Source organism: Rhineura floridana, chromosome 4, assembly GCF_030035675.1.
Source record: "Rhineura floridana isolate rRhiFlo1 chromosome 4, rRhiFlo1.hap2, whole genome shotgun sequence".
Taxonomy (NCBI): domain Eukaryota; kingdom Metazoa; phylum Chordata; class Lepidosauria; order Squamata; family Rhineuridae; genus Rhineura; species Rhineura floridana.
In genome coordinates, this window is record NC_084483.1 from 101,000,279 (window position 1) to 101,022,599 (window position 22,321).

The 22,321-nt window shown below is 40.6% G+C and overlaps 1 protein-coding gene across 10 annotated transcripts in view; it reads left to right on the forward strand.

The window, feature by feature from the left end:
* LAMA2 (laminin subunit alpha 2) overlaps positions 1-22,321 on the forward strand; it is a 748,112-nt gene that overhangs the window by 361,291 nt on the left and 364,500 nt on the right. Inside the window, exon 1 of one of the 10 annotated variants that reach the window (XM_061623815.1) lies at positions 6,343-6,459. The exons of 8 other annotated variants lie outside the window; for them this stretch is intronic. The gene's annotated coding sequence lies outside the window, so the exon portion shown is untranslated. Of the gene's footprint in view, positions 1-6,342; positions 6,460-6,501; positions 6,666-22,321 lie in introns of those variants that run through there. One more of the 10 variants, XM_061623814.1, reaches the window with a different exon arrangement.

Here is a 22,321-nt window from a genome sequence, read left to right on the forward strand (position 1 = left end):
CACCAGGCCTTTATTTCACTTTGGAGAGTCATGGCTTCTCTCAAAGAGTCCTGGGAAGTGTAGTTAGTGAAGGGTGCTGAGAGTTGCGAGGAGATGCCCTGTTCCCCTCACAGACCTTCAATCAGAGTGGCTGACTGTTAAACCACTCTGACCACTGGAGCTCTCTCAGTGGAACAGGAGTCTCCTCTCAGCACCCTTCACAAACTACATATCAAAGTCTGGTGTGGGTGTGGCCCCCTGATTAGCCAAGCCCAGCAGCTGTGAGTCTGGCTTTTAGAACCCTGACACTTGGTTCTTACTGAGCATGCCCCACATTATCATAGGGTTCCAGCCAAAATTTCTTAAATTAATTAAAAATCAGCCAGACATTTTGTTAACTTTTAAACTGCAGAAGATGAAGGTTAGCATATGGGGCAAGGTCAGTATTGGGGTTACAGGTACTCTGTGAACATGGCTGATTTTTAATGAATTTCAACACATTATGAGAACTCTGACAGAAAAAAAGTCCGAAAGCGCTCTGGGTTTTTCCCTCTCTTTTGAGACTTTCAACTCTCTATTCTCTCTGACTGTTTTGTGTATTGCCATGAAAATTGAGAGGGTTGTTAAGCAAGTGTTTCTGAGTTCAGGACTATAAGTTTCATCAGGTTTTGTTTTGAAATGAGCTTATGGGAAGCATCAGAATGGCATAGTGGATATACACCCTGTCCTGGACGGGGTTACACTCCCCCTAAAGGAACAGGTTAGTAGTCTGGGAGTTGTTTTAGATCCTTCCCTGTCACTTGAGGCTCAAGTAGCCTCAGTGGCACGGAATGCATTCTACTAACTTCGGTTGGTGGCCCAGCTACGTCCCTATCTGACCAGGGAGGATCTAACATCAGTAGTACATGCTCTGGTAACCTCGCGATTGGATTACTGCAATGCGCTCTACGTAGGGCTACCTTTGAAGACAGTTCGGAAGCTGCAGCTCGTGCAAAATGCGGCGGCCAGATTGATAACAAAGACCAAGCGATCTGAACACATAACACCTGTTCTGGCTCGCTTGCACTGGCTGCCAATATGCTTCCGGGCCAGATTCAAAGTGTTGGTTTTGACTTATAAAGCCTTACACGGCGCGGGACCACAATATCTGCTGGAACGCCTCTCCCGATATGAACCTGCCCATACACTATGTTCTACATTGAAGGCCCTCCTCCGAGTCCCGACTCAGAGAGAGGCTCGGAGGGTGATAACAAGAACTAGGGCCTTCTCGGTGGTGGCCCCTGAACTGTGGAATAGTCTCCCCGATGAGGTGCGCTTGGCGCCGACTTTACTATCTTTTCGGCGCCAAGTTAAAACCTTCCTCTTTTCTAAGGCATTCTAATTTAATTTTAATTCTAATCTAGTTTAAAATCTGCTATAACTGATTTAGATTTTTCATTTTCTTACATGTGTTCTTGTTGTATTATTATGGGTTTTTATTGTATGTATTTGTATTTTTGTATTTTTGCTGTACACCGCCCAGAGAGCTATGCTAGTCAGGCGGTATAAAAATCTAATAAATAAATAAATAAATAAATATGGGGGGTATTTTCAATTTAACATTGCGGAATGTGAAAAATCCACACTGGCTATAGTATACAGCCACTCTTATGGCTGTATAATCACTTACATTCTAACCCTAAACATGACAGACTAATTTATAAAAACTGTTACTGCAAATCACATTGTTGCATTGCTTTGCTGTTGTGACTGTCCATGGTGTTATCCCACCATGACTGTTACTTCTAGACAATGGCTACTCTGACCTTGCAATGTTTATTCATTTACTTACTTATATAATTTATATTAAGCCCTTTCAGCATAAAGGTATGTCCTGAGGGTGGCAACTGATGTTGTTGCTGTGCAATAACAACAAGAAACATGTCCAAGTACCAGGAAAAATATGCAAAGTGGCAAAACCACACTGACTCACACACACACGCAGCACACATACACCACAGATATATAGGCCCACATGAGTGCATCTCTTTCTCTCTGTGCTCAAGTGCTCCCTGCGCTCCCTCTCTCACAAACCATGCATGCAGACAAACAGCACACACATACATACCTTTCCACCTCTTTTTCTTTCACACAAAGAACACACATCTCTCTCTCAGGCTGAGAACACACTAGTCGCCAGATCACAGCATTTCCATTAGTCACACCTGGAGGGGGAACAGGTTTATCTGCCAATCAGTTGCAAAATCTCTTTGAAGCTGAATTAAAAGAAAAAGCATACTCAAGCTGCTGCAACCAGGATTTACAGTAAAAAGGGGAGCAGTTTGACTAGCGTAATGTACCCTCATTTTAAGAAACGAGAGATGGAGACTAGGGATGGGTGAGAATTTTGATTCAGTTTGCATTTCAAGCAGAATTTATCAAATTTGCACTTTCCAAAACAATATGAGAACTGAAACACACCCATAATTCGAAATGTGCATTTATTAGAATTTTAGGATGCAGTTCACCAGCTAAACAATATTTATAAAACATATATTGGGGAAAGTGCAAAAAGGCATGATGTGATGAGAAATGGCTTGCAAAAATGTGTACCTTTGTCAAAACTGCCTATAAAAATGTGTTTATTTGGAGAAATTTGCACTAAAATGTTGGAGAATTTTCATGAGGATTTTTTTCAAAAAAATTGCAGATTGCTGCAGATATGCAGAGAACTGAATTTAACATTAGAAAAGTGAGAAACTGAGAGAACTGAAATTGACAGATTTTTCCATCCCTAGTAGAGATGCACTGAAACTGGCAGAGCAGTGTGTTTCTACCCTCACACATACATACATACTTACCTTCTCTCTCTTTCTGACATACATACCTTCCCCCTCTCTTTCTCTCTCACCCATACAGATCAGCCACACTTGTATACTGCCCCTCCTTCTTTCTTACATACACCCTCCACTCAGATAATGGAGCAATTCTCGCTGCTCCTCTACCACCCAGAATTTTGTATTTAAAAAGCCTGTCCACAGGGCTGAACAGCTGCCTGCTGCCAGCTCCATGTGCCTGGTAGGCAAATGATTGATTCCTACCACTCCTTCTCCTTCCTCTAAAACTGTAAAAAAAAAAGGGGGGGGGAGATCCATCATGTAGCTGAGCAGCTGCTAGCTCCATGTCGTGGCTGGCAGGCAAATGACCAAGCAAATGGATCAATTCCCATGGTTCCTTATACCGCCTCCCAAACTTAAAAAAAAGAGCCACTCCAAGGGGCTGAACAGCTTCACGCTGCCAGCTCTATATGGCTGGTGATCAACAAATGACCAAACCAATAGATCTGTCAATTCTTCCTGCACCCCACCGCATAATCAATGAAGCTCCTCCATGAGGTGCAGCAAGAAGCAACTTGATTGGCTGATGTCCTTGTTACCTCAGGGCCTACACGGGTTCAATGTTGGTGATCCCCTCCATAAGGATATTTGTAGCCAGACATACTCACAGCTTAATATTCTTGCTGTTGCCAGTAGACCACAACCATAACAATAGGACGTCTGTTTCTTCAGGCAAAAAATAATAGGAGGGCAACAATAAGGATAACTCCTTTTGGAAGGGGAAATGAGGGGAGCAGCATGACCGCTAAGCACTTACTTCATGGCATTTTAGTTAGTTTTACTCGACTCTGACTGGATCAATACTGGATCAATGTGTTTTTAAACTGTTTTTTAAAAAAATAAATTGTGTTTTTAAATTGTTCTTTGTGTTTTTAAATTTGTATATATATTTTTAATGTTTTTAATTGTTGTAAATCGGCCAGAGAGCTTTGGCTATGGGGTGGTCTATAAATGTAATAAATAAATAAATAAAAATAATAATAAATAATTTGCAATACTTAAAGTGCTGCGCTTTTGCTGATTAGTCATCTTATGTCTGCTTTTGAACTTTCAGTCAATATTATTGTTGACCCAAGAACTGGGTCACTCACACCAATCTAGCAATCCCTTGTGGTTGAAGGATTTGCATTGACTTTCTGAGGCTGACATAGAGCTTCCCTACCCATGGCAGTTCTCCCATTTGTTTCAGTACTGAATGTAATGCTGTATATCCCTTATGGAGATTTGCTGTCATATAGGAACTCTATATATTGATTGCAGGCTCTGGAATTGGGAGTTAGGCTGTGACTTAGCAGTGCCGTTCTGTTCACGTCTACTCAAAAGTATGTTCCACTGAATTTAGTGGGCCTTATTCCCACGGAAGCGAGTAAAGGATTGCAGCCCAAGCAGTATCATGTTGTAACAAAGGTTATTTTCTATCAAACCAAACTGCCCTGTCTTTTGTCTTAAGATGCCTTAAAATCCTGTGACACATAAAGAACAATGTTTTCAAAGAAGACTTTGCCTAGATAGTTTCCAAAGAAAACAATGTGACGCAAATTAAAATTGTCTAAAGCTGCATAAATATGTGTACCATGCACAAGAGTGTGAGCAGAGCAGTGGCTTATACACCAAGACAGATTGTCTCTGCTTTCATGCCCTACTTTGAAGTTTGAGCTAATTTCTGCAAATTCCTGGGAGCCTGACTTGGAAGAGCAAGAAGTCAGTTTGCTTAGGCAAAGACAAACAGTACTGTGCTCTTAGATCAGCCTTTCCCAACCAGTGTGCCTCCAGATGTTGTTGGACCACAATTCCCATCTTTCCTGACCATTGGCAATGCTGGCTGAGGCTGATGGGAGTTGTGGTCCAACAACATCTGGAGGCACACTGGTTGGGAAAGGCTGTCTTAGATGGTTCCTATGACAGGAAAAAGAAAGCAGATGAGGTTATAGACCCAGTAAAATTGATAATTTAAGAGTGCTCTATAGAAATTATTGATACTTCCAGGTCTATTCATGATTATTTTTTCCTCTGCATCGGTTACCCTACTAACATGTTTCGGAATCTGATAGCTAATGTTAAATGGTAACAAATATGTGCTTGGGTTGGGGGATGAACTTAACATTTTCCCACTGAAATCACATAGAGAAGATATATATGCTTTATAGACTGTTACAGACGTATTTAGGATTGAAGTATAAGACCACAAGCCCCAGTCACTGTAAAATCCCAGCAGCTAATGCACTGGGTGCTCATACATTATACTATGACTATATTACAAAATATATATTAAAATATTTTTAAAAGGAGGAAACGCACTTAGAAAATAACAAGTTCATGAATGTAAGCTATTGATATATTTGTTATAAATGCTATAACATTTCTCATTTTAAAAAGCTACCACCTCATTATGCAATCTGGTTATTTTTCATTTAATCAACTCATTATGCTCTTTATTTATTTGTTCACCGTTGCCCTTAGTCTGTTGTTACTGATAACATGAAGTAACTTTTTTTTTAGCATTGTAAGTGTACAATTTTTATATATAAAAAAACTTCTCTCATTTATTTGGAATTGGCTCTATTGAAGTAAGTTCATTCATTGCATTTAATTATTTAAAGTATGTATATTTTGTCTTGGAAGTTGAAAGACTCAGGGCTTATCCACTTGGGACCATTATTTCCTACTAAAGACTGTTTTTACCTGCATTTTCTATTTGCACCATCCACAATAAGGGCTCAATGCCAGATGCAAACATGGTTTTTTCTATTCACACTGAGGGGAAGGATCAATAATGCAGTTTCCTAATGACCATGCTTTCTAATTTAACATTTCCACTCCCTCTGGTTACTTGGCAACCGAGCATGCTCGGTTTGTTCTACCAGTTAGTTCCATTGAAAACAAACAAAGCTGGAAGTGTGATTATTTGTATTTTCACTGGTATAATACAGCTGAAATACAAATCTTTGAGTAGTGTTATGCTTTTGCTCACAAGTTAGGGGGGAAAGAAAAATAACGCACTGTTTGCAACAAGATAAAAAAGGCTTGCAGAACGTGGGAGAGCAGCCGGAAGTTATTTGTCAGCCCGCAGGAAATGATAGGAAAGAAGGGAGGAGGAGGGAGTGGGCGTGGAGAGAGGGGAATGATTGACACACCCACCTTAAAGTGTCATACCTCCATCAGATGAGTCCTCAGAGGAGGACGAGGAGCAGAGGACTGCCACAGCAGACCCAGGAGAGGGAACAAGAAGACCCACCCAGAAGCAGCTCCAGACCCCCCACCACTGGAAGATGTTTAGGATATAGCTGGGGCCTCTCAGTCAGACAGACTCAAGGAGTGAACAGGAAGCTCCTGCATTCCTTGCCGAGTGAAAATGCCTACGAGTAGCAGAGTAAGGCAGGCATTCTGCTGGTTTAAGGCTACAAGCTCCTGGAGGGCTGATTGCTATCACCTGAACCAGGGAGGCGAGCTTAAAAGGCAGCAAGACACCATTTGCCCTTTCTGGAAGCATTGTCAAGACACCAGTGTCAGACCCTCGCCAGCTGTGCCTTGAAACCTGGATTACCTTCATTAGAATATTGGACCTTGCTTTGTTCACTGACTTTGTCTTTTGGAAGATGACCTAGTACGTTCACTGAGACTCCCTTGCTTATCTGCTTTACAACCAAACCCCTGTGTAGGCAGCTGCTGACTAATTGTTTTACAGCACCATATATCACCTCAGTGCAGCCAGCAGAGACTGACAAAAAGCATCTGAGCAAAGTGTCTGCAAGCACCAGAGATTCAGAGTGAAGACTTTTTCTTTCCCTTTTCATATTATCAGAGGATTGGGTTAGTACGGATTTACAGGGGGGAACTATATGATAGCTTCTGTTTGCCAGTAATGTCATGTGAACCATGGAAATTAAAAGGGCATGTGAGTACCACCAAACACACACTAAACTACTGTGTAGATGAGCCCTCAGAGGTTTTTAACTTGGATAGTTGGATAGCTGCCAGTAGTGAATTTCCTGATGTCAGGTGGTTGGACTAGATTATTTTTTGTTTATGAAATTTGTTTGCTACCCCATAACATTGAGTTCAGTCATGGACACTTATATTTTAATGTTTTAATGGAATTGTTTTATTGTATATTTTAATTTTTATTTCAACACTGTTATACAGTTGGTTTATATATTTTGTAAACAGCTTGGAAGCCTTTGTGGCATTAAGTGGCATATGAATTAATTAACTAACAGCCAAAATAAATTATACTGTTCTTGATTCAGACAAAAGTCAGAATGAAGGGAAAGTTCATTCTGAAGTCAGAATGAAGGGAAAAAATAATAGGGTACACAACAGAGGCTTTCGCCCATTTTCTCTTCAGCCTCATTCCCTTAGCTCATTGTGGACCAACTGTTTTTTTTAAACAGGCATACTAACCCATGGGAGTTTATTCTCAATAAGAATGGAATAACTTGAGATGAGAACCTTTCTTAATCTTGCAGGCAAAGCATGATATGACAGAAGTAGCATGGGAGGAGAAAAATCTCTTATTGACACTGACTGTGTCAAGAAATCATGAAATGAAATGTATCTTGTATACTTAGTCACTGGTCTTCACAAATTGCTGTCCATTGTTCATATGGAACTCTTCATTATAATTTATCACCTAAGGATAAACTTTTCATTCTGCTCACATATCCTATTTCCCCTTCCTTTCCTTTCTGTCTAGTATAGTTTGCCACCCCATATGGTTCCTTTGAGCCTAAAAGGACTATAGAATGCTCTGCCTTTGTCAGTCACTAGCTCTTTCTCAGTGGAGCATTTGGGTAATTTTAGACTCTTGCCTGTATGGTCTTATGGGTCTCCCTCTTTAGATAGTCATGTGTATTGCTTTAAAATGTGTTAAGCCAGCCCTGTTGAATTGGAGGCTCATTTTGCTGCTTGGAGCCCTGGGCTTCCTGTCGAGATGGCACCACTGCCCTTTTAATGTTCATCTGTCCTTTACCGTGGTTGGAAAGGAAATAGCAGTGCCAAAGGGAGCTGCTGGTCTGGTTTAGATAATGGGGTAAGGTGTGCAACATGTGCCCAAATGCCCTGTAAGCAATGCCCCACAGCATTAGTCTGTATTTATATTTTGTACTATAACATTGTTATAATCATTTCTCTCCTCTTTGTTCCTCTTTTAGCCACATTTCATATTTCAGCTTTAAAAATATTAATTGGTTCAGGCTATACCATTTGCATTAAATTTAAGGTACCATGGGATATTAGTAAATATTAAAGAGTCTGGAGACTAAAGCAAAACATTTGCATTTATAAGGACTTACTTTTATTGGGACATGGAAATCTGGCTAGCATACATTTGTGCAAAAATATACCTTGAAAGGAGGGCATTGGCATTTTATAAGAAATTAAATTAAAAGAAATGTATGGGCACAATACAAAGCACACTAATCACAACTCTATTTATTTATTTATTTTATTGGATTTATATTCCACCCTTCCTCCCAGTATGAGCCCAGGGCAGCAAACAAAAGCAGTAAAAACATCATAAAAACAGATTTTAAAATATATTACAACAAAACAGTCTTATAAACATATTAAAACAAAACATCTTTAAAAACATCTATAAAAAAAAAAGCTTTAAGAACATATTAAAAAACAATTCCAACACAGACTGGGATAAGGTCTCTACTTAAAAGGCTTGTTGAAAGAGGAAGTTATTTATGATATATAACTCAATAACCCAGACCTTGCTGCTCATGAGCGCTTGTTTTGCGTTCAGATAGTCTGCGAGAACATGGGGAAGTTCTTGCAATAGGTGGGAATATTTCAGGCCGCTGTTAAGACTACTTCAGTCACTTTCCTGTCTCATCCTTGTTCTTCATCCAGTGCTTGTTGTTCAACATGTATCTTGGTTTTACATCACACCCATGTGAAGTAGATTAGATGGCAATATAGTGGTTGTGTTCAGGCAATCAAATCATGTCTTTATAAGTTAGGATATGAGCAACTGCTTCACTCCTCCCTTTGTGTCAGTGGGCAAACAAAACAGGAAACTGCAGTGAGCCATAGTTTCCGATTAGCGCTGTGGTTAATGGCTTCCAAACAAACCAGAATATAAGTCATGGTTTAAAGTTGGCTCCCATATTCTGGCTTGTGTGAAAGCCATGATTATCTACTAAAAGCAATCCAAGACTTCACAGATGAACATTTTTGAACATATTGATATTGGATCTTACTGTTTATTCTATGTATTTGTATCTCATTATATTATGTTTGAGGTTTGTCTTGTATATGTGCCTTATTATTAACTTATTTTTTCAGTCCTCTATTGTCTGTGACTTGGTTTTTCTGCATGCTTTATTGAAGGATCTCTTCCTTTAGTTTATCACCTATATACATCTGTTTTTAAACCAAGATGCTGGCCATGTAGATATGACTGGCTAGGTGATATGAATAAAACTGTTAAACTATCTTCAACTAGACAATTATAAATTCAGTAATACTTGTATAAAGTGCCCATCCCACCAGTGTGCTTTCAAAACTAATCTAAAAGCATGGCTACTCCTAGAGTGCTTTGAAGCTAGTCCCATTACATTATCTTATTGCAAGAAAGAACAAATAACTATCACTTTAATAAAGTTTTCCATTTTTTCCTTTGATATTGTTCCTTTTATTTCTTACTCTTTTGATAGATGGAAATTAAGAAATCTGCTTGAGACATGATGAAATATAACTATACATTACAGTATTATTACTTTAAATGTCAGGTACAAATAGGTGGGATGTGAAAGAGTCCCAAGAACAGAAGATGCTGTGTTCCTGCTACTTGTTCAGTGCTGTTTGCGTCTTTCCTCCCTCTCTTCTGCTCTCTCTTTCAAATGCATTTAACCTTAAAATAGGTAACTTCGACAGAGAGTAATGGATATTTTACGTCAGGTCAATTTACGAAATGGATGCTGTCGTTTTATCAGCCGTTACTACCTGCAAAAATAATTATTGTTATTAGTTTGCATTCATGTATTCTCTTTCATGCCAAATAGTTCAGACTACTTACAAACTGGGGAGTATGCAGCAAGAAGCCATTTTGCTCACCATTAGCAGCCCATGCTTTCTCTGGTGAAACACATCAGTGGTACATCTTGTGGCGCTTTGGGGAAAGAAAATGAAGATAATAGTTTCCAAGTGACACTGTATGCTAGGACTTAGTGCAGGCATAATCTGGCTCCTGGATAGCAATTCAGCTTGTACACTGAAGCTAATGGCTAAAGCTAATAGTCAGCTAATTTCTTGGCCACTTCCACCAGAAATATTTAATGTTCACTGGATGCAGTCTCCAATATATGAAACTGCCTTATATTGAGTCAGACTGTGAGTCCTCTTCTTTGAGCAACTGCAACTCTCCCAAGACCTTTTTCAAGATCTTAACAGGAGAAACTATGATGTCTGTATTCATGTGTAGTACCACTGAACTGTAGCTGTTCTCCTATTGGGGGAGAACGAAATACAGGTCAGGCACTCATTTCCTGAAGTCTTCCAAAAATATGCATAATATTTCATCCCTCAAATACAAGCTCTTAGGAGTGTTTTAAACCCAGTTTCTTGGCTCACTGAGTAAGGATTGATACTAAACATTTCCCTTCTCATGTAACACCCTTGGAAATCTACAACTTCATATAAATTTTACAAGTGTGGACGTTGGGGTTGAAACCAATAGCAAGAATAAAGTTGAGATCAGTTTATAAGAGGCAATTTAAGATTCTGATTGCAGAGACAAGGGTGACTTCTTGTTTCATGGTCCATTGTACATTATTATTGCTAGGTGTGAGAAGGGACCAAAACATGCAGATTTGCAACTGCAGGCTATTAATCTAACAACATGGAATACAGAAAAAAATCCTCTTTGGCTTGGGGAATATACACTTAAGCCCATTTCAGGTGTAAATTTTAATGATAAACCATGAAAATAAGCCATGCCAAAACTTGCACTCACATAATCCCCTTAGTCTTTCCTCCTTTGCACATGAGGAGAGAGATTAAAAGTTTCCTCTTTCAGTTTTAAATAAACCTCAGCTTGCTGTTAAATCCCCACAGGAAATGGTGGCTTATTCTAACTCTTCAAGGAAACCTGAAGCAAACTGTGGCTTCAGGTACTGGTTTGTTAACCAACCTGTACTGCCTGCAGAAAAGAAAACACACATATGTGCTTCAGCATATATGAATATTGTCTTGATGATCATAAACAGTGTTAATTCACTAACAGGCAAAAAACCTTGCAGTTTAAGAATGTCACTACGGGGTGCGGAGGGTGTGGATTGCACCCGGGTGACACCCTGAGGGGGGTGACACCCAGAGCCACCCCGCCCTGCGCCGTTGCCCAGCAAAGGAGCCGAGAAGCGCTCCAGGTCGGTGCAGCCAACTCCTCCTTGGAGGCGGGCGGGCGAGATGGAAAGCCAGTGCCCGCTCACTGGCTGTGAAGCCGGGATAGGCCTTCCACCGCCAGCCTGGAGCGCGTGTGCACACGCGAGGGAGGGAGGGCGTGCGCCGGAGGTCCGCCCCCCCCCGCACTCCCGCTAGTGACACCGCTGTAAGAATGTACCTATAGCCCACAGATATTTCTATCAAACTTTAAAAAGCAGGGAAATTGCGCAGTGATAGTGAATGCACCAGGGGAGCAGGAGACCTGACCTCTTTTCTATTGGACTGCCCTACAAATTGGTCAAAATGCAAACACAATTTGGGTTGGTCTTTCACAGTCCAATTCACTTGCTGTGTAGTTTGGAAGAATTTGGTAACATGTGCCTCTGAGCTTATGGTGAGTGGTAGCAATACCTGCCACCTCCAAAGATGGAGAATTATATTTTTGTATGTTTGTTGATGTTCTTACTTTGCTTCTTTCCTGTGTTACTAATGTTTCTATAGAGAATCTAAACTAGAAAATTTTATTTCCTCATTATTCATCCTAGAAATCTGTGTCAAATTTTATTAATTCAATGCCTTTTTATTGGTCAATGTCATATGACGGTTTTGTATTTCAAATTGTTGGTTATGTTCTATTTCAATTTTTGAGTGCATTAGCAGTTGAATCTGAAACTGCAGTTTGATGTAAAATCAGACTGATTACAATATGTTGCTACTTCAGCAATGACTCTAGCTGTTGGAAAAAAGAGGATGCATGTTTTCAGCCAGTGTGGTGTAGTGGTTAAGGTGTTGGGCTATGACCTGGGAGACCAGGTTTCGAATCCCCAGATAGCCATGAAGCTCACTGGGTGACCTTGGGTCAGTCACTGCCTCTCAGCCTCAGAGGGAGGCAATGGTAAACTCCCTCTGAATACCGCTTACCATGAAAACCCTATTCATAGGGTCGCCATAAGTCAGGATCGACTTGAAGGCAGTACATTTACATTTATGTTTAAACTACTTCATTTAAGGCAAGGTGGGCACGGTCAGTTAAAAACATAGAGCACACCTAGAAGTTTGCTAGAATTTATTTCACCTCCCACTGTTTTATCTTGTGCAAATTGAGACACTCCTGAGGTCCACTGGAGACTATTCTTCAGAATAGTCAGTGCCATTATTCCACAATTATGTTTGGAGGTTTTTTTAGTGTAAATTTTGCAAAATGTTGCTGTACTTCACATATTCACAGAAACAGAAACAAAAGAAAATGATTTCCTATAGGAAACTTCACTAAAATTGCAAAGTATATCAGACATATTTAAAGTGACCATCTGAATGATATCAACTGTCTTAATAATGTTGCTTCCTCCCTGCTAAAACAAGATCAGCACAGCACATGTCTTCTTTCTATTATTTGGGCTGATTGCATGTGTTGTCACCACTCACCATATGCTCAGAGGTACGTCACCAAATTCTTCCAAGCTACACAGCAAGTGGATTGGACTGTGAAAGACCAACCCAAATTGTTTTTTCATTTTGCCAAATTTGTAGGGCAGTACAATATCTCAGAGAGGAGGTTTGATAGAAAGATCTGTGGGCTATAGGTACATTCTTAAACTGCAAGGTTTTTTGCCTATTAGTGAATTTCCCTGCTTTTTAATCCGGGAGGTAAGAAATGGGATCCTGTGCAAGCTTGCTGAGAATGCATTGATCATTTGCATGCTTATTGAGTTGAGTGGTATTTACTCCCCTGCAATCATGCTTGGGATAGGTGAAACTGACCACAGGGAATGGGGAGGGAAGGAGGAAGAAGAGGAGGAGGGAGGGGAGGAAATGCAGAGGAGAGGACTAGGATGGGAGCAGGCAGGAGGGGGAGGGGAGGAAAAGGACAGGTTTGATCATTTGCATGTTTATTGAGTTCAGTGCAATTTACTACCGTGCAATCATGCTTAGGATAGGTAAAACTGATGGAGGGAGGGAGGGCTGGAGTGGGCAGGGGAGGAGGAAGAAGGAAGGGGGGGGAAGAAGGGAGAGGAGGGGGAAGGAGGAGAAAAGCAAGTCTGATCATTTGCATGCTTATTGAGTTCAATGGGATTTACTCCTATGCAATCATGCTTAGGATAGGAAAAACTGACCATGGGGGAGGAGGGGGAGGGTGGGAGGGGGAGGGGGAAGGGGAAGGAGCATATTGGAGGGGGGCAAAGGAAGGGGGAGAGGAGGGCAGGTTTGATCATTTGCATGCTTATAGAGTCCAATGGTATTTACTTCTGTGCAATCATGCTTAAGGTAGGTAAAACTGACCATGGGGAGGAGGGAAGGGGGAGGGGATTGGAAGGGGATGGGGAAGGAGGGGCAAAGGAAGGGGGAGGCAAGAGGCAAGAGGAAGGGGATAGGAGGGAGAAGGGAGAAGGGAGGGTGGGTTTGATCTAGGGTTGCCAGGCTCAGGGCCTGAGAATGATTCTGTATCTTTAAGAGAAGAAAAAATTCAGCCAAGTACAGGGTTCTTGCAACACTGTAATGGGAAAAACCACAAGGTGAAATTCTCCCTTCCCCCTGCACAACTTTTAAAGATACAGAAGGCCTCTTGGAGGCTGGGCCTGGCAACTCTAGTCTGATCATTTGCATACTTTTTGAGTTCAGTGGGATTTATTTCTGTGCAATCATGTTTGAAAATGGAAATGGATTGCCTTCAAGTCGATCCCGACTTACGTTGACCCTTTGAATAAGGTTTTCATGGTAAATGGTATCCCGAGATGGTTTTACCATTGCCTTCCTCTGAGGCTGAGAGGCAGTGACTGGCCCAAGGTCACCCAGTAAGCTTCATGGTTGTGTGGGGATTCGAACCCTGGTCTCCCAGGTCCTAGTCCAACACTGACCTGGGGGAGGGGAGGGGGAGGAGATTGGTGGGTGGGCACTGAGCAGAGGGGAAAACCCTTTCTTTTCGAAAAGGAAAACATTGTGAACAGTATCATTGCTTTTCAGCATTTTCCCCACCTTTTTATTCTACATCAGGCACATGTAGCCTCCCACCCAAACTTAAACCAAAGTTGTCCCTGGCCACAGCCACACCAGGCCTTTATTTCACTTTGGACAGTCATGGCTTCTCCCAAAGAATCCTGGGAAGTGTAGTTAGTGAAGGGTGCTAAGAGTTGCTAGGAGATGCCCTGTTCCCCTCACAGAGCTTCAATCAGAGTGACTGACTGTTAAACCAGTTTGGCCGTTGGTGCTCTGTCAGTGGAATAGGAGTCCCCTCTCAGCACCCTTCACAAACTACACTTCCCAGGATTCTCTGAGGGAAGCCATGACTCTCTCAAGTGAAATCAAAGTCTGGTGTGGGTGTGGCCCCTGATTAGCCAAGCCCAGCAGCTGTGAGGCTTTTAGAACACTGACAGTTGGTTCTTACTGAGCATGCCCGCCCTTATCATTGACTTCCAGCCAAAATTTCTTAAATTAATTAAAAATCAGCGAGGCATTTTTTTAAACTTTTAAGCTGCAGAAGATGAAGGTCAGAGTATGGGGCAAGGTCAGTATTAGGATTACAGGTACTCTGTGAACATGGCTGATTTTTAATGAATTTCAACAGATTATGAGAACTCTCAGAGAAAAAAGTCCAAAAGGGTTTTGGGTTTTTCTCTCTTTTTAGACTTTGAACTCTCAATTCTCTCTGACTGTTTTGTGTATCGCCAGGAAAATTGACAGGGTTGTTAAGCAAACGTTTCTGAGTTCAGGACTATAAGTTCTGTAAGGTTTTGTTTTGAAATGAGCTTATGGGAAACATCAGAATGGCATGGGGGTTATTTTCAATTTAACATTGCGGAATGTGAAAAGTCCACGCTGGCTATAGTATACAGCCACTCTTGTGGCTGTATAATACTGTGCCCTTTATTTTTTACTTGACACATTTTGATTACAAGTTACATCCAGATACAGAAAATGTTTAATCTAGGGCTCAGTTTGTGCTAGGGGTCAGCACCAAAATCTTTCAATATCAGGGCTGACACACACACCCCAAGAATATTTGAGTGGTATTTTATAAAGTTAATACTTGCTGGTCATGGACCGAAATAAACATTCAATTCAATAAAGTTAATTTGCTCCAAGCATGTTTAGACTACTTTCCATCACCAGCAAATGACTGCAGGGTATTCCCCCTCTACACACATACACATAGAACATTAGGGATCAGCGATTATTTTCAAGGCAAATAGCAAAGGCTTCCACACAGGTCTGAGCCTTCTGTTTGCCCTTCTGATGGTTTTAGAAAATAATTACTCAGGTATGAGTAATCTGTGATCATTTGATTATGAAACCTCTTCTGTTATAAGACAGCAATGTTAATGGTCAATGGTAAGGTTACTATCTGTGCCCATTTGGATTTTTTCTGAGGAGAAAACAGCATGAACCAAATAAATCCTGTCTTTGTGGACAATAAAATGGTTATGTTTAACTTTCACCTCAGTGTTTTGCTTTATAAATTACAAGATTATTGAAAGAAAGGTTAGTGTCTCCCTGTAACCATATACCTCCCTGGTCTATTTCACTGACTTCTAATTACTGAATTATATCATTTAGTAAGAGCAAAGCAATTGCTGCAAAAAAAAATCTACTCAGCAGCTGATGAGCTTGTCCTTTTTAATTTTTCTACTTTCAGGATGAGCTGGAGGTTTGGATAATATTTATAATTCTGATGAAGCACTTAGTAGATTTTTAATAACCCTTCAGTGAGGAAAATCTGGCATATTCTGCAACACTGTCACAGCTGTCAGCATTATTTTTTGCCATACTGGGTTATTTCCAAGGGCTAATTCAGGCCTACCCATCACTGTCGTAATATAGTGTGTGGGTATATGGTATTTAAATAATTTCCACAAGGGAGAATTAGAGAACAAGTTTTAGAGACCATTACATATTAGATGGGGAAATTGGAAATTAATGTCTAGAAATGGCATTCCTAAGTGAAACTCTAGGTATAATGATGTTGCTGTGGGAAAAGAAAGTAAGTTGCTATTTTTGCTATTCTATTTTGGGGTACATTTGTTTTAGCTTTGTTGGCATTGTTTTGCTACGATATCTATGAGACAGCAATTGCATCTGAACGTGGATTGGGTTTCTCTTCTGAGAAATATAAGAGGGGATTCTCTGAAACGAGAAACAGGTGGCAGCAGCTTAAAGTTAATTTGTGTGCATACCTGCACATTTTAATGTGTGTCTGTGTTTGGCATGTATGCATGCATATGTATGTCTGTGCTTGTACAACTTATTTGGCTGAATCAAAAAATAAAGAGTAGATTGATGAGTGTGTATGTGGTTTTTTTTTTAAAAAAGTATATGTGTACATACTTTGTGCAAAAAAGCCCTGAATCTCCTGCAATCCATTGTCCTGTGCAGGAGACAATTCATTGAGACTACTTTGCAGTTCTCTTTATGCCAACAGATTGAGCTGTCAGTTCAAACACATATTCCTTGAATGTTTTATCAATCGCTGGAGAATTTCACGTTCACAAAGCAAAGATTCACATGCACAATCAAAGAGTTGGATTATTTAGTTTTTTCTTGGCAAACATAGCTTAAAGTGTGGTTCACTCAGCCTTCCCCTACTTGGTGCTAGACACAACTCTCACCATTCCTCACCATTGGTCAAGCTAGCTTGGGCTAATGTGAGTCATAGTACAAAACATCCAAAGGGTACTAGGTTTGGGAAGGCTGATGTAGTCATTAGCTAGGGAAGTGGGAAGAACACATCCATTGTGTTTTCTTTAATGTTGTTTGCCATTATAACATTAACTCCATTTATCCCAAATAATATTTTGTATATGCACAGAACAATAGGGCATTAATACTGGACCTCAATGAAGCTGAAAAATGGCACTTTGTGATGGAAGGAATCATAAAAATACTTTTAAAAATAATACTGAAAAACTTCTATCTCCTCCGAAGTATGAATTATCATCATGAAGTGAACAACGAGCTCAGCTGAATTGAGTAATAAAGCTTCATTTTAATTAATGTTTTCTGCATTGGCTTAAAATGTAAGAGGGTCTCTTGAAACAACAACAATCTCTCTCAAAAGGATAACTATTAGACAGCCCTGGAGAGACAGCAAGGGATGTGTATGTACAGTAGGAGTGCCCGGCTCAGGGTCTGAGAATGATTCTGTATCTTTAAGAGAAGGGAAAATTCAGCCAAGTGCAGGTTTTCTTGCAACACTATAATGGGAAAAACCACAAGGTGAAATTCTCCCTTCCTCCTGCACAACTTTTAAAGATACAGAAGACATTTTGGTTGCCAGGCCCAGCCTCCAGCTCATGCAAAATGTGGTGGCAAGACTGCTCACTGGGGCAGGGTATCACCAACATGTCACCCCGCTACTGAAAGAGTTGCACTGGCTGCCCATTTGCTATCAGGCCAAGTTCAAGGTTCTGGTTTTGGTGTATAAAGCCCTATACATCTTGGGGCCACGATACCTGAAAGACCATCTTATCCCTTATATACCCAGTCGATCACTGCGCTCTGCAGGTGAGGGCTTCTTGCAGATACCACCTTATCAGATGGTCCGTTCCGTACAACATAGGAAACGGACCTTCAGTGTGGCAGCACCTACCGTGTGGAATTCCCTCCCCTTAAATATTAGACAGGCGCCATATCTGTTATCTTTCCAGTGCCTATTGAAGACCTTCCTCTTTCAACAAGCCTTTTGAGACCTTATTCCAGTCTGCATCTGTGTTGGAATTGCTTTTTAACATGTTTTTAAATCTAAAAAAAACAAACAATGTTTTTAATGTTGTTTTTAAGATGTCTTGAAAGCTTTTTAAAACATGTTTTTAAAGTTGTTTTGTTTTAATGTATTTTAAAATCTGTTTTTATGATGTTTTATAGTGTTTTTAGTGCTTTTGTTTGCCGCCCTGGGTTCCTGCTGGGAGGAAAGGCCGGATATAAATCAAATAATAAATAAATAAATATGTGATAGATAGAAGGGAAACAAATTTTCAGGTATCATGTTCAAAAGGTGGCTAGCAAGTGGTTATAATGCCTGTTATAACTAGAGTGAAACTTGTGCTAAGGTAAAGAGTTTAAGTGATGTGCTAAGAGGTCCCAGTTCATCTCTAATCTTGACCATTAAAATCATTGCTTGTTCTTAGGATAGCCACTGTTTTCTCAGCCTCAGCCCTCCTATTGCAATAAGACAATAATTTCACACTAAAGGTAAAGGTGTCCCTGCACTTGTAGTGCGAGTCGTTTCCGACTCTTAGGGTGCCATCTTGCGACGTTTACTAGGCAGACCGTATACATAGGGTGGGATTGCCAGTTCCTTCCCTGGCCTTTCTTTACCCCCCAGCATATGCCGGGTACTCATTTTACCAACCACGGATGGATGGATGGAAGGCTGAGTGGACCTCGACCCCTTTTACCGGAGATTTGACTTCCTCCTTCCGTTGGAATCGAACTCTGGCCGTGAGCAGAGCTTCAGCTGCGTTACTGCCACTTACCACGCTAGGTATTATGTGCAACCACCCCATGGGATTTTCATATAGTACTTGCTTGGAAGATTCATAAAGCATCCAACCATGATCCAACCATGGGCTCCTGCTGGGGGGAAGGGTGGAATATAAATCAAATAGTGAATGAATGAATGAATGAATGAATGAATGAATGAATGAATGAATGAATGAAAATGATTGATGCGATCTAGGTTTTGGCATTTGAATGCTTGAGAAGTGGTGTCAGCTCTGGGTTGTTGCAAACAACTTCCCTCATTTTTGAGGCATAAATTATCTTTAAAGCCTTATTTATGCTTCTTGCAGAAGCAACATAAACAGAAGACATAGACAAGGCCTATATAACTGATTTTTATAAGACTATAGTCAAATGCTGGCTTCAGAAGACTTATTTTCATAGCTGCGGACAGTATGCTTTTGCATATCAGTTTTTTGAAACCAGAGGAGGGAAGCGTGCTATTGCTCTCAGGTCTTGCTTGCTGGTTTCCCATAAGCATCTGGTTGGCCACTGTGAGAAAAAGATGCTGGACTAGATGAGCCATTGGCCTGATCCAGAAGGGCTCTTCTCATGTTCTTATTTCTGGGCATTTTCCAGTGATATCCAATGGAAATGACTATACCGGCTTAATATGTTGTAATTTATTGCAGGGGTTGGGATTTATTCTATTCTATTCTATTCGCTTTAGGTGCAAAAAATGTCTAAACTGACACTGAGCAATGATTATGGGATTTGCTCTGTAATACTATGAGTATCATATTCCCATGGAAAATATTTAGAGAACAAAACTTTTTTTAAAAAATGCACTTGTTCTATACTCTTATTCAAACAGAGTAAGGAAAAATGCTGTTTTCCTTTTATCTGTTATACGAATGCGAACTCTGGATGAAGGTTTTATCAAAGACAGAGGATTCTTTTTAAATTGTTGGTTAACAGAATTTTACAACTAAACTAAAATATATAACAGTAGCTGAGAATTTATATTAAAATGATAAGAACTACATACTTTGTTTCCATGGTAAGAGCTTCATTAGAATTCATTTCAACATCTCTTTTTTGCCCTTTTCCTTAAATGCAACAAACACATATAAAATTCTCCTTATGACTTCCCAGCTAGTATTTGTTATTTCTAAAAATGTTAATCCAACCCATGGCTGGATTAATGATGGAACATTCCCTTATAACATAAGCATATAAATTAAAGCAAACAGATGTTCAGACACTCCGTCTGTGCATCCTGTAACCCACACGAGGCACGTACTATTTACTGCCCATCTGTTAAGGTGGCTTGTTTTCCATTCAGTACTTCGTCACAGGTACCAGTCAGTTTGGGGTTAGGTTGGCAGCCTATTGAACACTAAGACTGCCATTCTGGAGTGAGGGATTTCTCCTGCTTACTGTGCACTGTGGTACGTAGCATCAAACATGTGTTTGTTTATAGTCCCTTGGTTATACTTAAAAAAAAATGCCTGAAACTTAAAATGCTGAGTCCATTTAAGATACAGCACAGTGAATGCTTATAAAAATCATTGAAAGAAACAAAGTTTAGTACAATAACTTACAACTTCAGTACAGTTTTCCAGTCATTTTGTCTCAATATAGTCTAACAGCATCTAAAAGACGGAATGAATTGGGGAGGGCAGACAAATATTGAAACCCCTTATTTTATTGTCTTTCTGTGATTAGGGAGAATATGTGGGCATTGCCAAAATAAATCTGAAAGTAATAAGAAAGGTTGGAAATACACAGAGTTGGAAGGTACTGGTTCTGAAGAATAGCTTGAGATGTCCATAATTGCCAGGATTCAATCCTACCTTGTTATGTAGGTTCATAGTCCTAAATACTTCTAAGTCTGGATTCTTAAACCAAATTTAATGATGTGCAAAATCTGAGCCTATTCCCACAAATATTTCTGCCCTCTCTTGTTACTTCCTCATGTCTGGCATGGCTCTTCCAAGACATGGACCCTGCTTTTTTTAATGGCTGCCCCTGGGAACTCAGGTCCAGCCCACACATACTGTAAATATGAAAAGTGTTTGCTCAAATTGGCAACATATACACAAGGAGCAATGTTTGAAATTGCTTTCACACAGGTCCCAATTATATTCAACATTAACATGTCAGCAATTCATTTTCTAGGGGCAAAACAACTGGTGCATAGGAATAGATTAAGGAATGCAACAAGAGATCAAACATGCTTCTCCCCTCCTAAAGTAGGTATCCTACACTACAGTATTGCTTCATGATGAAGCAGGCCCTGTGTGTTACTAAAGAAATGTCAGTTACACATTTTTGTATTGTTCTTAGAATCATAAATTTTAGAAATGAAGGGGGGGACAGGTATTTGTACTGTAGATAATGGAATGCCTAAGTGTGCAGAATGTGTCAATTTTAATACAATAATTTCTTATTGCCTTTTTCAATTACTGCATTTCCTTTGGGAAGGTCAAAAAATAGAGCCAAAAACTCCATTGGGATATTTGAATTTTACAACTCAGGTGCCAGGAGCAAAGGGCACAGGGATTTATTAGTAATATTAGTATTAGTATTGTTACACTTCTAAGGAGTGTCCCCCCAAATTAATTCTACTATATATGGTTGGGAGGCAAACTTCACCAGGACATTCTGCATGAGCCTCACTGAAATGAAATTAACGTCTCAGGAAATTGTACGAGTGATGGTGATGGTGATGGTGGTCTTTTTTCTTTTTGCTCTATTGGAGGGAAACATATGTTTAAAGAATGGTTATGAAATACTGTAATCTCAGTGGATGCCCAAAGTAACCCAAAATTATGTTCTTTAAAAATGAAAAACTTGATGTAATTTATTGATATTTCTCTTATTATTCATAGTTTATCAAACATCAATAGCATACAGGGTGTGACCTACAGAATGTTCACTTGCTCTCTTTGAAACCTCATTTATGTTTCATTAGAAAACATATTGGCTTCATGTATTTGGATGTACAGTAGGGCCCCGCTTTCCGGCGCTTCGCTAATGTGGCAGTTTTGAATTGTATCCATGTTCCATATGATTGGCGCTTGTTTCATTTTTGTGGTGGAAAATTGCCAGAATACAGAGAGATGCTGAGTGCACAAATTGATGGCACCTGGCGCCCTTCTCGGACTCAGCTGCATCAGAGCTTGGAAACGTTCTTTTTTTAAACTACAGTTGGGCTGATGCACTCAGCAGCTGAGTCTGAGAATGTTGTTGGGCACCATTTTATTGTCGAGGGAGGCAGCGGAGAGCAGGCAGGAGGGAGGGAGGGCGAGCAGGCAGGAGGGAGGGAGGGCGAGCAGGCGAGGGGGGACAAGCAAGGGAGGTGGCAGAGGGCAAGCGAGGAGTGGGCAAGCAGGCAGGGGGCAGGCGAACGGGTGAGGGGGGATGAACGAGGGAGGTGGCAGAGGGTGAGTGAGCAGATGGGGGGCAAGGGGGCGAGGGGAAGGATGAGCCAGGAAGCTGGTGGAGGGTGAGCGAGCAGGCGTGGGTGGGCAGGCAGCTCCCTCCCTGCGATCCGTGGCAAGGAGCCTGCCACGGAAGGGGAGCACTTATCCCCCACCATAATGAGGGGGAGTGAGCAGGGGGAGAGGGCGATGCTATCAGCT